This window comes from Mytilus edulis, chromosome 2, assembly GCF_963676685.1.
Source record: "Mytilus edulis chromosome 2, xbMytEdul2.2, whole genome shotgun sequence".
NCBI classification, from domain to species: domain Eukaryota; kingdom Metazoa; phylum Mollusca; class Bivalvia; order Mytilida; family Mytilidae; genus Mytilus; species Mytilus edulis.
Window position 1 is genome coordinate 93,564,789 of NC_092345.1, and position 16,132 is coordinate 93,580,920.

The window sequence follows — 16,132 nt, forward strand, 5'->3', positions numbered from 1 at the left end:
GGCTGCTTCCGTCCTATTCAGATGGAACAATAGCATTTGAGATCACCTTCAGTTTTTGGTGGGGTTCGTGTTGCTTAATTATCAGTTTTGTATGTTGTGTTTTGTGAGCTGTTGTTTGTCTTTCAGTCGATTTTCCTGTTTTTTGCAATGACATTGTCAGTTCGTTATCGACCTATTAGTTTGAGTATCGCTTTGGTATCTTTCGCCTCTCTTATGCTGACTTTATATTTATATTCGGTCTTTATTTATTAACACCTACGACGCGCCGGAGGTAGCAAGTCGAATTGGCACCTGGCTTGATTAACAACTGGGTAGTCTGGTCTGGGTATGCTAGTGCACCACAGAAGTTAAACAATACAAATATATTATTATTTAGGTGTGTGTCAGACAGGCTAATTTGATTCGTGAATAATAAATATATTTCAAGACTTTTTTATTCGGTTATTTCGGGACAAAATATAGTATATTATGTTCCTTATGATATGATCTTTTTAATTTTAACGCCAAATTAAACTTTTGGCCCCAATTTCACTGTACACTGAACATAGAAAAGGAAAGTGCATCTTTCAGATTAAAGTTTTTGGTCAAGGTAGTTTTTGATGAAGTTGAAGTCCAACCAACTTGAAACTTAGTACACATGTTCCCTATGATATTATCTTTCTAATGTTAATGCCTAATTATATTTTTATCCAAATTCACGGTCCATTGAACATGGAAAATGATAGTGCGAATGGGGCATTCGTGTACTTTGGACACATTCTTGTTTAATGTATATTTCTGCATCAGATAAACTGGGCACTTATTTTTCTAAGTGGACTGTACTTTGAAAAATTAGCAGTTGCAAAGTTGATGAAATTTTAATTATTGAATCATAAACCAGCTTTTGAACTGGCTGCTTCCGTCCTATTCAGATGGGACGATTTTCTAATCATCGGAACAATAGCACCTGAGATCACCTTCAGTTTTTGGTGAGGTTCGTTTTGCTTTATTATCAGTTTTGTATGTTGTGAATTGTGAAAAAGCTGTTGTTTGTCTTTTAGTCGATTTTCCTGTTTTTTGCAATGACATTGTCAGTTCGTTATCGACCTATTAGTTTGAGTATCGCTTTGGTATCTTTCGCCTCTCTTATGCTGACTTTATATTTATATTCGGTCTTTATTTATTAACACCTACGACGCGCCGGAGGTAGCAAGTCGAATTGGCACCTGGCTTGATTAACAACTGGGTAGTCTGGTCTGGGTATGCTAGTGCACCACAGAAGTTAAACAATACAAATATATTATTATTTAGGTGTGTGTCAGACATGCTAATTTAATTCGTGAATAATAAATATATTTCAGGACTTTTTTTTTTCGGTTATTTAGAGACAAAATATAGTATATTATGTTATCTGGATATTCTCAGGGGATAGTATAAGAATTGTATTTGTTTAAAATCCAACTAATAAGATTGGAAAACATATAAATAGCAAAACATATACGAACATGAAGCATTGAAAAAACTGTTAATATTAAAATTTTATTCTAATACTATTTTTGACAACATGTCTCCTCAACAAAATTGTCAGTTCAAATATCTTGATTATATATAATACTATAACATAAGTAATGAATCATATATAAACATTATAGTTGTTTCTCTTATTGTATATTTTACTTATAATGTTAACAATGATAATTAATATAACACATTCTTTACAAGAAAATATAACAGAAATTTGTTTTCATTACTCATTGAATTAAAAAAAGGGGACATAAAATCATGTTCCTTGATAATGTGACATTTTCTATTGTGTATCATAATGCCGTCAACAGCAACATATATCGCTCAAAAACATGTTGATTTTATGGAGAAATGAAAAAATTGCTGAAAAATTTATTCAAAATTTATAACTAAGACTCTTTGATATTCAATTTCCACTAGGATTTGAATACTTTAATATTTTGACCACGGACATTTCGTACTGAAGTCCTGCACGTTGTATATTCAGAATACTTGGTTCTGATAAAATTGACGTGAACAATTGCTTTTATATTTTTCTTCAGAAACGAGAAAAGGATGGATGATGCTTTTTTAAATCAGGTGGAAGAAAGTAAAATCATAATATTTCTGATCTCCGCAAAATTAAAACGGAAAGTCCCTAATCGAATGGCTAAATTAAAAGCTCAAACACATCAAACGAATGGATAACAACTGTCATATTCCTTACTTGGTACAGGCATTCGGTATGTGATATTCTCTCATTTTTCTTACGGAACCTCAGGCGCTTTTCAACATGATAAAAAGTAAAACATGTCGTTATGAATGAAATCATAAATGCTCTTTTGAATAAATCACAAGAAATGCTGTCTTTCCGGTTGTTTACTTCCCGTTTCGTTCTAAGAAATCTGTTGCTTTCCGATTTTCAGAAAACGACTTATTTCAGATGGAACTATTTGCTTATCAGAGTCAATTGCGCACAAGAATACCTCCGGTATTTGATTGAACTCTTATTGTTCATTTATTAGTTTTACATGTTGTGTTTTGTAGAATGTGGTTTGTTTTTTTGTAAATTTTTGGATTTTGTTTGACCATGTCATTGTGGGTTTGTTATTAACCTTTGAGTTTTGACAATCACGTTGGTATATTTGCATCTCTTATGTAGGCACTCAAACCACATCTTCCTATATCTATTTAAAATTTGTTTGGTTGTTTATTCATTAACACTTCACTACACAGTGGATTTAACAAGTCGAATTGGCACCTTGCTTGATTCGAAAATGATGAAATCTGACCTAGGAATGCCAATGCATCACATAAATAAAAAAATACTGATTTATTATTATCAAGCTGTATTTCAGAAATTCTTCTTCTATATATTAAAAAAATCTATTTCTTACTAGATTATATTTTTTTAATCAGTAATTAATTGACAAAACATAGTACATGTAACCTAGAGGATTGAGCTCATGTTCCATGTTAGTGAAATTCGCAATCTTGTACCAACATGTAGCGCTCAATAGCATGTTGATTTTGAAGAGACATGTTATATTGCTGAAAAATATTTTTTATAAAGACTCTTGATATTCAGTTTCCGCTAGGATATGAATACTTTGAATATTTTAACCCCAGGGAAAATTCCGACATTTCGTACCAAAGTCTTTCGCGGTGTATATTCAGAACGCTTGGTTCCGATAATAGGAAATATCTTTTTTGAGATGGATATTCTCAGAGGACACAATAAAATTTTGATTAGTTTAAAATCCAAACAAAAAGATCGAAAATATATATAAATAGCAAAACAAATACCAACATGTAGCATTGAAAAACATGTTAATATAAAATTTTATTCTAATACTATTTTTGACAACATGTCTCCTCAATAAAATTTTCATTTCAAATATCTTGATTACATAATATATTATAATATTAGTATAAATCATATATAATAATAATACTTTATTCCGAAAGGAATACATCTTATAGGATACATATACACAATTTTACACCAATATAAGAATTTTACAAGAGATAAATAATATATATAAATATAAGGTGTGCACGAAAGAACATATAAAACATAATACATGATACATAATACATAATATAAACATTATAGTTGTTTCTCTTATTATATATTTTACTTATAATGTTAACAATGATAATCAATATAACACATTCTTCACAAAAAAATATAAAATAAATTTGTTTTCATTACTTATTGAATTAAAAAAAGGGGGACATGAAAACATGTTCCTTGATAATGTGACATTTTCTATTGTGTATCATGATGCCGTCAACAGCAACATATATTACTCAAAACCATGTTGATTTTATGGAGAAATGTAAAAATTGCTGAAAAATTAAGTCGAAATTTATAACTAAGACTCTTTGATATTCAATTTCCACTAGGATTTGAATACTTTAATATTTTGACCACGGACATTTCGTACCGAAGTCCTGCACGTTGTATATTCAGAATACTTGGTTCCGATAAAATTGACGTGAACGATTGCTTTTATATTTTTCTTCAGAAACCAGAAAAAGGATGGATGATGCTTTTTAAATCAGGTGGAAGAAAGTAAAATCATAATATTTCTGATCTCCGCAAAAACCAAAACGGAAAGTCCCTAATCGAATGGCGAAATCAAAAGCTCAAACACATCAAACGAATGGATAACAACTGTCATATTCCTGACTTGGTATAGGCATTCGGTATGTGATATTCTCCCATTTTCTTACGGAACCTCAGGCGCTTTTCAACATGATAAAAAAAGTAAAACATGTCGTCATGAATGAAATCATAAATGCTCTTCTAAATTAATCACAAGAAATGCTGTCTTTCCGGTTGTTTACTTCCCGTTTCGTTCTAAGAAATCTGTTGCTTTCCGATTTTCAGAAAACGACTTATTTCAGATGGCACGATTTGCTAATCAGAGTCAATAGCACACAAGAATACCTCCGGAATTTGATTAAACTCTTATTGTTCATTTATTAGTTTTACATGTTGTGTTTTGTAGACTGGTTTGTTTTTTGTAAATTTTCGGATTTTGTTTTACCATGTCATTGTGGGTTTGTTTTTAACCTTTGAGGTTGACAATCGCAATGGTATATTTGCATCTCTTATGTAGGCACTCAAACCACTTCTTCCTATATCTAATTAAAATTTGTTTGGTTGGTTATTCATTAACACCTCACTACACAGTGGGTTTAACAAGTCGGATTGGCATCTTGCTTGATTAGAAAATGATGAAATCTGACCTTGGAATGCCAATGCATCACAGAAATAAAAAAAAATACTGATTTATTATTATCAAGCTGTATGTCAGAAATTCTTCTTCTATATATTAAAAAAATCTATTTCTTACTAGATTATATTTTTTTAATCGGTAATTAATGGATAAAAGATAGTACATGTAACCCAGAGGATTGAGCTAATGTTCCATGTTAGTGAAATTCACAATCTTGTACCAACATGTAGCGCTCAATAGCATGTTGATTTTGAAAAGACATGTTATATTGCTGAAAAATAATATTTATAAAGACTCTATATATTCAGTTTCCGCTAGGATATGAATACTTTGAATATTTTAACCCCAGGGGAAATTCTAACATTTCGTACCAAAGTCTTGCGCGGTGTATATTCAGAACGCTTGGTTCCGATGATAGGAAATATCTTCTTTGCGATGGAGATTCTCAGAGGACACAATAAATTTTTTATTAGTTTAAAATCCTAACAAAAAGATCGAATAACATATAAATAGCAAAACAAATACCAACATGTAGCATTGCAAAACATGTTAATGTTGAAATTATATTCCAATTCTATATTTGACAAAATGTCTCTTCAATAAAATTTTCATTTCAAATATCTTGATTATATATTATATTATAATATTAGTAATGAATCAAATATAAACATTAAAGTTAAAATTGAGAATGGAAATGGGGAATGTGCCAAAGAGACAACAACCCGACCATAGAAAAAAACAACAGCAGAAGGTCACAAACAGGTCTTCAATGTAGCGAGAACTTCCCGCATCCGGAGGCGTCCTTCAGCTGGCCCCTAAACAAATATATACTAGTTCAGTGATAATGAACGCCATACTAATTTCCAAATTGTACACAAGAAACTTAAATTAAAATAATACAAGACTAACAAAGGCCAGAGGCTCCTGACTTGGGACAGGCGCAAAAATGCTGCGGGGTAAAACATGTTTGTGAGATCTCAACCCTCCCCCTATACCTCTAGCCAATGTAGAAAAGTAAACGCATAACAATACGCACATTAAAATTCAGTCCAAGAGAAGTCCGAGTCTGATGTCAGAAGATGTAACCAAAGAAAATAAACAAAATGACAATAATACATAAATAACAACAGACTACTAGCAGTTAACTGACATGCCAGCTCCAGACTTCAATTAAACTGACTGAAAGATTATGATTTCATCATATGAACATCAGGCACAATCCTTCCCGTTAGGGGTTTAGTATCATACCATCATAACATTTATGAGAAGAACATAACCCGTGTCATGCCAACAACTGGTTTTTGAATAAATGTGTTTAGTTCCGATGCAAAGACCCTATAAGTGAATCAATATTAACGCCAAAATATGCAAAACCTGACAACAGTATCGTAACTATATCCCTTCTTAATAAGTCTATTCAAAGGTTTTGTTAGTTTTTGAGGTGAATACTGACACCTTTGTGCTTGATAAAGAATATTTCCATTAAAAATTGGATGTGAAATACCTGAACGTATAAAAAGTCTGCATTTTGAGTTATATTTACGAATGATGTCCTTATACCGATGATAAAATTTAGTAAATGTTTTGACTAGTTTGTGATATCGAAAACCCTGGTGTAATAATTTTTCAGTAATACATAAATTTCTCTCGTTAAAATCAAAAACATTGTTACATACACGAGCGAATCGTACAAGTTGAGATATATAAACACCGTAAGATGGTGACAAGGGAACGTCACCAGCTAAAAAATGGATAATTAACGATAGGAAATGAAAAATCATCTCTTTTATCATAAATTTTAGTATTCAGCTTTCTGTTAGTGATATAGATATCAAGATCGAGGAAAGGACAGTGGTCATTGTTAGTATTAGCTTTATTTAAAGTAAGTTCAGCATGATAAATTTCTTTAATATACATACTGAAGTCGTCATTAGTGAGAGCCAAAATATCATCCAAATATCTAAAAGTATTATTAAATTTGTTTATCAGATGTTGTTTCGATGGGTCTTTGCTTATTTTTGTCATAAATTGTAACTCATAGCAATACAAAAACAGGTCCGCAATAAGTGGTGCACAGTTAGTCCCCATTGGAATTCCGATAATCGGACGATAAACGGAATTCCCAAAGCGAACAAAAATGTTATCTAGTAAAAATTCAAGGGCATATATAGTATCAAAGCATGTCCAATTGACATAGTTTTTTTGTTTATTGCTACTAAAAAATGACCTAAAAGAGTTTGAACATATATATTCACATTCTGACTTTTTCAATGCCCATTTAATTAGGTGTGTGAATTTCTTCTTAATGAGAATGTGAGGCAATGTGGTATATAGGGTAGAAAAATCAAAACTTTGAACAGATTCAAAATCACCAATATAAGCATGCAATTTATCAAGTACTTCCAACGAGTTCTTGACACTCCAAAAGTAATTAATTCCACTATTTTCGAAGGCCTTATTTGAACAATTTATTATCAGATTTTTAATTGTACCAAGTGTGCTGGTAAGAAGAATAGACAATTTAGTAGTGGAACAATGGCTTGAAGACGAAATAAATCTATATTTGTAAGGTGTTTGTGTAGCTTCGGAAGCCAGTACATAGTTGGGACTTTCATTGTATTTGGCTGTGCTTGTAAAGCGGTAGCTAAAAGTTTATGTTTGTTACAGATGTCGTTTTCTGAAAATGGAGTCAGTTGGAATGTTGGTGAATTGGTGATTTCTTTTTTCAGAACCTCAATGTAAAATTTACGTCAAACAATAATAATGTTATTAGCAGCTTTATCGGCCGGGACAAAAACAAATTTCATGGCTAGTTCTTTTAGTTTATGTTTGATACGAGAAATAGGTTTTTTCGTGGTTATTGTTAATAATAAAATGTTCTTTAAAATGTTGAATACGTATATCAACTATCGTCATTACTGAATTAAAAAAAGAGTCCAAAGATGTTTTGTCAGCTTTTTCCCGTTTTATCCATTTCATACAGTAAGTATGAAGTGAGTCGTGGATGATATTACGACACTCATTCCAATTAATAATTGACGGGGGACGATATTTAGGTCCTTTACTGAGGAATGATTTTAACTCTCGGTCTTTAACGATGTTAAGATCTCCTGTTATAACATGGGAAATGGGTCCATAAATATATTCGGAGGTACTACAATTACATGAAGTAGGTGTATTTTCACTGATATTAACATCTTTACACATTTGACTATAATTAAACACAAATTTTCGGGGAGATTTCTTGTAAATATAACAAATAAGAGGTAGCTCAGTATGGTCAAAAATCTAGGAATTTGTTCTTTAACAGAATGGTCGTTAAATATACCGGCAATATTTACAAAATCAAAACCTTTCTTGACATACTTTATTTTAATAAAATGTTTTTTATGATCTTCAGGGCGATCAATTTTGGGAAATAGTTTAGAATAACAATATGCCATAATAATTTTAACAATTTCATAATTAGGACTGCTATATGAAATTGTGTTGCAATCCTCCAAAATTTTATTAAACTTATTAACCGGTAATGAACAGAGTTTTGTTAACAGATAATGTCTTCCGTTGTTTTTTGAAATAGAAATTAGGTCCAAAATATTGGTATGATTAGTCCGAAATTTTCTTTGATTGCGATTTGTTCTACGGCCGTGAGAACGGTTTTTACGAACAGTTTTAGACACTATATCCAAAATGTTAACGGAATCGGTTCTAGATATATTACCAATTCCCATGATATTATCATTAAGACCGAGAGGGTAGACTGTTTGTAATTTTTTAATCCAATTTAATTCAATTATTTTCCGTGATCGTACAAACTTTGAATGAGATTCACCAGGCTGCTTATTTACTACTTCTAAAGGTTGAACTGCTAAATATTTAAAAGGATGGTTGTGTTTCTTAAGGTGTTGGTAAATGATACTTTTGAATTTATTGGGTCTTTTAAAACGATACAGATGTTCTTGAGTGCGTTTAGATAAATATCGTCCAGTTTCTCCTACGTACTGAATACCACAGTTGTTTCTCTTATTATATATTTTACTTATAATGTTAACAATGATAATTAATATAACACATTCTTTACAAGAAAATATAAAAGAAATTTGTTTTCATTACTCATTGAATTAAAAAAGGGGGCATTAAATCATGTTCCTTGATAATGTGACATTTTCTATTGTGTATCATAATGCCGTCAACAGCAACATATATCGCTCAAAAACATGTTGATTTTATGGAGAAATGTAAAAATTGCTGAAAAATTTATTCAAAATTTATAACTAAGACTCTTTGATATTCAATTTCCACTAGGATTTGAATACTTTAATATTTTGACCACGGACATTTCGTACCGAAGTCCTGCACGTTGTATATTCAGAATACTTGGTTCCGATAAAATTAAGGTGAACGATTGCTTTTATATTTTTCTTCTGAAACGAGAAAAGGATGGATGATGCTTTTTTAAATCAGGTGGAAGAAAATAAAATCAAAACAATTCTGATCTCCGGAAAAATCAAAACGGAAAGTCCCTAATCGAATGGCTAAATCAAAGCTCAAACACATCAAACGAATGGATAACAACTGTCATATTCCTGACTTGGTACAGGCATTCGGTATGTGATATTCTCTCATTTTTCTTACGGAACCTCAGGCGCTTTTCAACATGATAAAAAGAAAAACATGTCGTTATGAATGAAATCATAAATGCTCTTTTAAATAAATCACAAGAAATGCTGTCTTTCCGGTTGTTTACTTCCCGTTTCGTTCTAAGAAATCTGTTGCTTTCCGATTTTCAGAAAACGACTTATTTCAGATGGAACTATTTGCTTATCAGAGTCAATAGCGCACAAGAATACCTCCGGTATTTGATTGAACTCTTATTGTTCATTTATTAGTTTTACATGTTGTGTTTTGTAGACTGTGGTTTGTTTTTTGTAAATTTTTGGATTTTGTTTTACCATGTCATTGTGGGTTTGTTATTAACCTTTGAGTTTTGACAATCACGTTGGTATATTTGCATCTCTTATGTAGGCACTCACATCACATCTTCCTATATCTATTTCAAATTTTTTTGGTTGTTTATTTATTAACACTTCACTACACAGTGGATTTAACAAGTCGAATTGGCACCTCGCTTGATTCGAAAATGATGAAATCTGACCTTGGAATGCCAATGCATCACAGAAATAAAAAAAAATACTGATTTATTATTATCAAGCTGTATGTCAAAAATTCTTCTTCTATATATTAAAAAAATCTATTGCTTACTAGATTATATTTTTTTAATCAGTAATTAATGGACAAAACATAGTACATGTAACCTAGAGGATTGAGCTCATGTTCCATATTAGTGAAATTCGCAATCTTGAACCAACATGTAGCGCTCAATAGCATGTTGATTTTGAAGAGACATGTTATATTGCTGAAAATAATATTTATAAAGACTCTCGATATTCAGTTTCCGCTAGGATATGAATACTTTGAATATTTTAACCCCAGGAAAATTTCCGACATTTCGTACCAAAGTCTTGCGCGGTGTATATTCAGAACGCTTGGTTCCGATGATAGGAAATATCTATTTTGAGATGGATATTCTCAAAGGACACAATAAATTTTTATTAGTTTAAAATCCAAACAAAAAGATCGAAAAATATATATAAATAGCAAAACAAATACCAACATGTAGCATTGAAAAACATGTTAATATTAAAATTTTATTTTAATACTATTTTTGACAACATGTCTCCTCAATAAAATTTTCATTTTAAATATCTTGATTATATATTATTTTATAATATTAGTAATGAATCATATATAATAATAATACTTTATTCTGAAAGCAATACAGCTTATAGGATACATATTCACAATTTTACACCAATATAAGAATTTTACAAGAGATATATAATAGATATAAATATAAGGTGTGCACGAAAGAACATATATTACATAATACATAATGAATAAAACATAATATAAACATTATAGTTGTTTCTCTTATTATATTTTTTACTTGTAATGTTAACAATGATAATGAATATAAGACATTCTTCACAAGAAAATATAAAATAAATTTGTTTTCAATACTTATTGAATTAAAAAAAAGGGGGACATGAAAACATGTTCCTTGATAATGTGACATTTTCTATTGTGTATCATGATGCCGTCAACAGTAACATATATTACTCAAAACCATGTTGATTTTATGGAGAAATGTAAAAATTGCTGAAAAAGTTAGTCAAAATTTATAACTAAGACTCTTTGATATTCAATTTCCACTAGGATTTGAATACTTTAATATTTTGACCACGGACATTTCGTACCGAAGTCCTGCACGTTGTATATTCAGAATACTTGGTTCCGATAAAGATACCAATTTTCCGGAGTCCTTAAAAAGTCACTAAATGTTTTGGGTTTAAGTCAAGGAAAGTATAGTTCTCATTCATTCAGGATAGGTGCTGCCACAAGCGCCGCCATGAACGGATTATCTGATTCTGAAATTCAGGCTATGGGTAGGTGGAAGTCTGATGCATTTCGTTCATATATTCGAATACAACAATGTCTATAACTGTTAGATTTATTTTTAATTTTGTTTAATGAACTTGCAATCACTTTAGTGGGACTAACCGCTATTTAAGAATTGCAGGTTCACCAATTACAATTTGGATTGTTGGTTCCTCCTTAGTGAAAAATGCATTTGTTCAAGCTAGAAGAAGACCAGGTGGCATTAATCTTGGCCTAGATCACATTGGTGTTCGGCTGTGGTGGTTAGGTAAAAGCGGAATGCGGCTTAAGGATCTACTAAATAGGATAAAGCTGATGCTTAGATACGAAGAACCCCCGAACTATCTAGTTATACACATTGGGGGAAATGACTTAGGAGAAATTAAGACAGGAGTGTTACGTAATAGACTAAAACATTATGTAAATAACATTAAAGAACTTTTACTAAATACAACATTGGTATGGTCACAAATTTTGCCAAGACTCACTTGGCGTTATTCCGCTAATATTGATGCAATGGATAGATCCAGGCAGCGAATAAACAGCTCTCTAGCAAGTTATATCATTCGCCACGGGGGACATTACATACGATACCCAGAAATATCTCCTAATTCTACATTTATATGTCAAGATGGTGTGCATCTGACTGATATTGGTAATTACATTTTTATAAATACAATTCAAGGCGCTTTAGAGGCTTTCCTTGTCTACTCACCACACACTTTTCCCGAATGTAAATCATGAACTTTTAAGATATTCATTTGAATTCAGTTTTTATTAGATATGTATAGCTCTTTTATATCTTATATAATTATTGTATTTGGCCCACAGCTTTTACGCAGCTCTATCCGCTTGGAATGGCGGTTGACCCGTCAGTCATTTATGACTGCCTTGGTCAATTTGGCACATTTCGCTGCGTTTACTTTAGATATGCGTCATTTTGTCGCATATTTCAATTAGCATCCAAAACATTTGATATTGGGGGTCTCTGTATCCCAGGACCCACCACACAAAAAATAATGAATCTCTGTATCCCAGGATTCATTTTATTTTATTTTATTGGATGCTTCATTTATTGTAAATATTTAGTTATCTATCTAGTTAGTTATCTAGTTATCTTTTGTAGTCTGCCAATATGAAAGGTGACTACGTTCATTTAATTATCTATCTGTTTGCTATATATATATCTTAACTGTTTATCTAGTTATATGTGTTTATAATTTTGTAGTTTGTAATAAAGCTGTGGCCAAATACTGCCAAAACTGTGTTTCTGATATTTGCGCATCAATAATAATAGAATTTATGATTCAGCATAAATTCGGTTATTAGTGTAAGCAATGTGTGTCATTGACCGTGCTACTTTTTGTCTAATGTGGGTTATCACTTATCCGATTGATCACGCGCAGTATGACTGCGAATGCAATCTTTTCAATAGCTACATTCAACAATAGCAGACGTATATTTATTTTGAGGATTTTAAAAACCCACCCACCCACCGCTATATGTTTATAATATATTTGGACAATTTTTGCTGTGTGTTGATGTATTTTTTCAGAATGTTCCTGTTACAATAAATGGTTCGGGACGTCTACTAAGCAGTCAACTGTATATGGAGCGTATCAGTTTGGTATCCAGTGTACTTATCTCAAGTCCGTATTTTGCTGGTTGAAGTTTACCATCTTAACTTTATGTGTGTGTTCTGTTTCAAGACTAAGTATTTTAGAGACATTTCGCTGCGTTTACTTTAGATATGCGTCATTTTGTCGCATATTTCAATTAGCATCCAAAACATTTGATATTGGGGGTCTCTGTATCCCAGGACCCACCACACAAAAAATAATGAATCTCTGTATCCCAGGATTCATTTTATTTTATTTTATTGGATGCTTCATTTATTGTAAATATTTAGTTATCTATCTAGTTAGTTATCTAGTTATCTTTTGTAGTCTGCCAATATGAAAGGTGACTACGTTCATTTAATTATCTATCTGTTTGCTATATATATATCTTAACTGTTTATCTAGTTATATGTGTTTATAATTTTGTAGTTTGTAATAAAGCTGTGGCCAAATACTGCCAAAACTGTGTTTCTGATATTTGCGCATCAATAATAATAGAATTTATGATTCAGCATAAATTCGGTTATTAGTGTAAGCAATGTGTGTCATTGACCGTGCTACTTTTTGTCTAATGTGGGTTATCACTTATCCGATTGATCACGCGCAGTATGACTGCGAATGCAATCTTTTCAATAGCTACATTCAACAATAGCAGACGTATATTTATTTTGAGGATTTTAAAAACCCACCCACCCACCGCTATATGTTTATAATATATTTGGACAATTTTTGCTGTGTGTTGATGTATTTTTTCAGAATGTTCCTGTTACAATAAATGGTTCGGGACGTCTACTAAGCAGTCAACTGTATATGGAGCGTATCAGTTTGGTATCCAGTGTACTTATCTCAAGTCCGTATTTTGCTGGTTGAAGTTTACCATCTTAACTTTATGTGTGTGTTCTGTTTCAAGACTAAGTATTTTAGAGACATTTCGCTGCGTTTACTTTAGATATGCGTCATTTTGTCGCATATTTCAATTAGCATCCAAAACATTTGATATTGGGGGTCTCTGTATCCCAGGACCCACCACACAAAAAATAATGAATCTCTGTATCCCAGGATTCATTTTATTTTATTTTATTGGATGCTTCATTTATTGTAAATATTTAGTTATCTATCTAGTTAGTTATCTAGTTATCTTTTGTAGTCTGCCAATATGAAAGGTGACTACGTTCATTTAATTATCTATCTGTTTGCTATATATATATCTTAACTGTTTATCTAGTTATATGTGTTTATAATTTTGTAGTTTGTAATAAAGCTGTGGCCAAATACTGCCAAAACTGTGTTTCTGATATTTGCGCATCAATAATAATAGATATAAATATAAGGTGTGCACGAAAGAACATATATTACATAATACATAATGAATAAAACATAATATAAACATTATAGTTGTTTCTCTTATTATATTTTTTACTTGTAATGTTAACAATGATAATGAATATAAGACATTCTTCACAAGAAAATATAAAATAAATTTGTTTTCAATACTTATTGAATTAAAAAAAAGGGGGACATGAAAACATGTTCCTTGATAATGTGACATTTTCTATTGTGTATCATGATGCCGTCAACAGTAACATATATTACTCAAAACCATGTTGATTTTATGGAGAAATGTAAAAATTGCTGAAAAAGTTAGTCAAAATTTATAACTAAGACTCTTTGATATTCAATTTCCACTAGGATTTGAATACTTTAATATTTTGACCACGGACATTTCGTACCGAAGTCCTGCACGTTGTATATTCAGAATACTTGGTTCCGATAAAATTGACGTGAACGATTGCTTTTATAATTTTCTTCAGAAACCAGAAAAAGGATGGATGATGCTTTTTAAATTAGGTGGAAGAAAGTAAAATCATGATATTTCTGATCACCGCAAAAATCAAAACGGAAAGTCCCTAATCGAATGGCGAAATCAAAAGCTCAAACACATCAAACGAATGGATAACAACTGTCATATTCCTGACTTGGTACAGGAATTCGGTATGTGATATTCTCTCATTTTTCTTACGGAACCTCAGGCGCTTTTCAACATGATAAAAAAGTAAAATATGTCGTCATGAATGAAATCATAAATGCTCTTTTAAATAAATCACAAGAAATGCTGTCTTTCCGGTTGTTTACTTCCCGTTTCGTTCTAAGAAATATGTTTGCTTTCCGATTTTCAGAAAACGACTTATTTCAGATGGAACTATTTGCTAATCAGAGTCAATTGCGCACATGAATACCTCCGATATTTGATTGAACTCTTATTGTTCATTTATTAGTTTTACTTGTTGTGTTTTGTAGACTGTGGTTTGTTTTTTGTAAATTTTTGGATTTTGTTTTACCATGTTCATTGTGGGTTTGTTATAAACCTTTGAGTTTTGACAATCACGTTGGTATATTTGCATCTCTTATGTAGGCACTCAAACCACATCTTCCTATATCTATTTAAAATTTGTTTGGTTGTTTATTCATTAACACCTCACTACACAGTGGGTTTAACAAGTCGGATTGGCATCTTGCTTGATTAGAAAATGATGAAATCTGACCTTGGAATGCCAATGCATCACAGAAATAAAAAAAATACTGTTTTATTATCATCAAGCTGTATGTCAGAAATTCTTCTTCTATATATTAAAAAAATCTATTTCTTACTAGATTATATTTTTTTAATCGGTAATTAATGGATAAAAGATAGTACATGTAACCCAGAGGATTGAGCTAATGTTTCATGTTAGTGAAATTCACAATCTTGTACCAACATGTAGCGCTCAATATCATGTTGATTTTGAAAAGACAAGTTATATTGCTGAAAAATAATATTTTTAAAGACTCTTGATATTCAGTTTCCGCTAGGATATGAATACTTTGAATATTTTAACCCCAGGGAAAATTCCAACATTTCGTACCAGAGTCTTGCGCGGTGTATATTCAGAACGCTTGGATCCGATGATAGGAAATATCTTCTTTGAGATGCATGATATTCTCAGAGGACACAATAAAATTTTTATTAGTTTAAAATCCAAACAAAAAGATCGAAAAACATATAAATAGCAAAACAAATACCAACATGTAGCATTGCAAAACATGTTAATGTTGAAATTGTATTCCAATACTATATTTGACAACATGTCTCCTCACTAAAATTTTCATTTCAAAGATCTTGATTATATATTATATTATAATATTAGTAATGAATCATATATAAACATTATAGTTGTTTCTCTTATTATATATTTTACTTATAATGTTAACAATGATAATTAATATAACACATTCTTCACAAGAAAA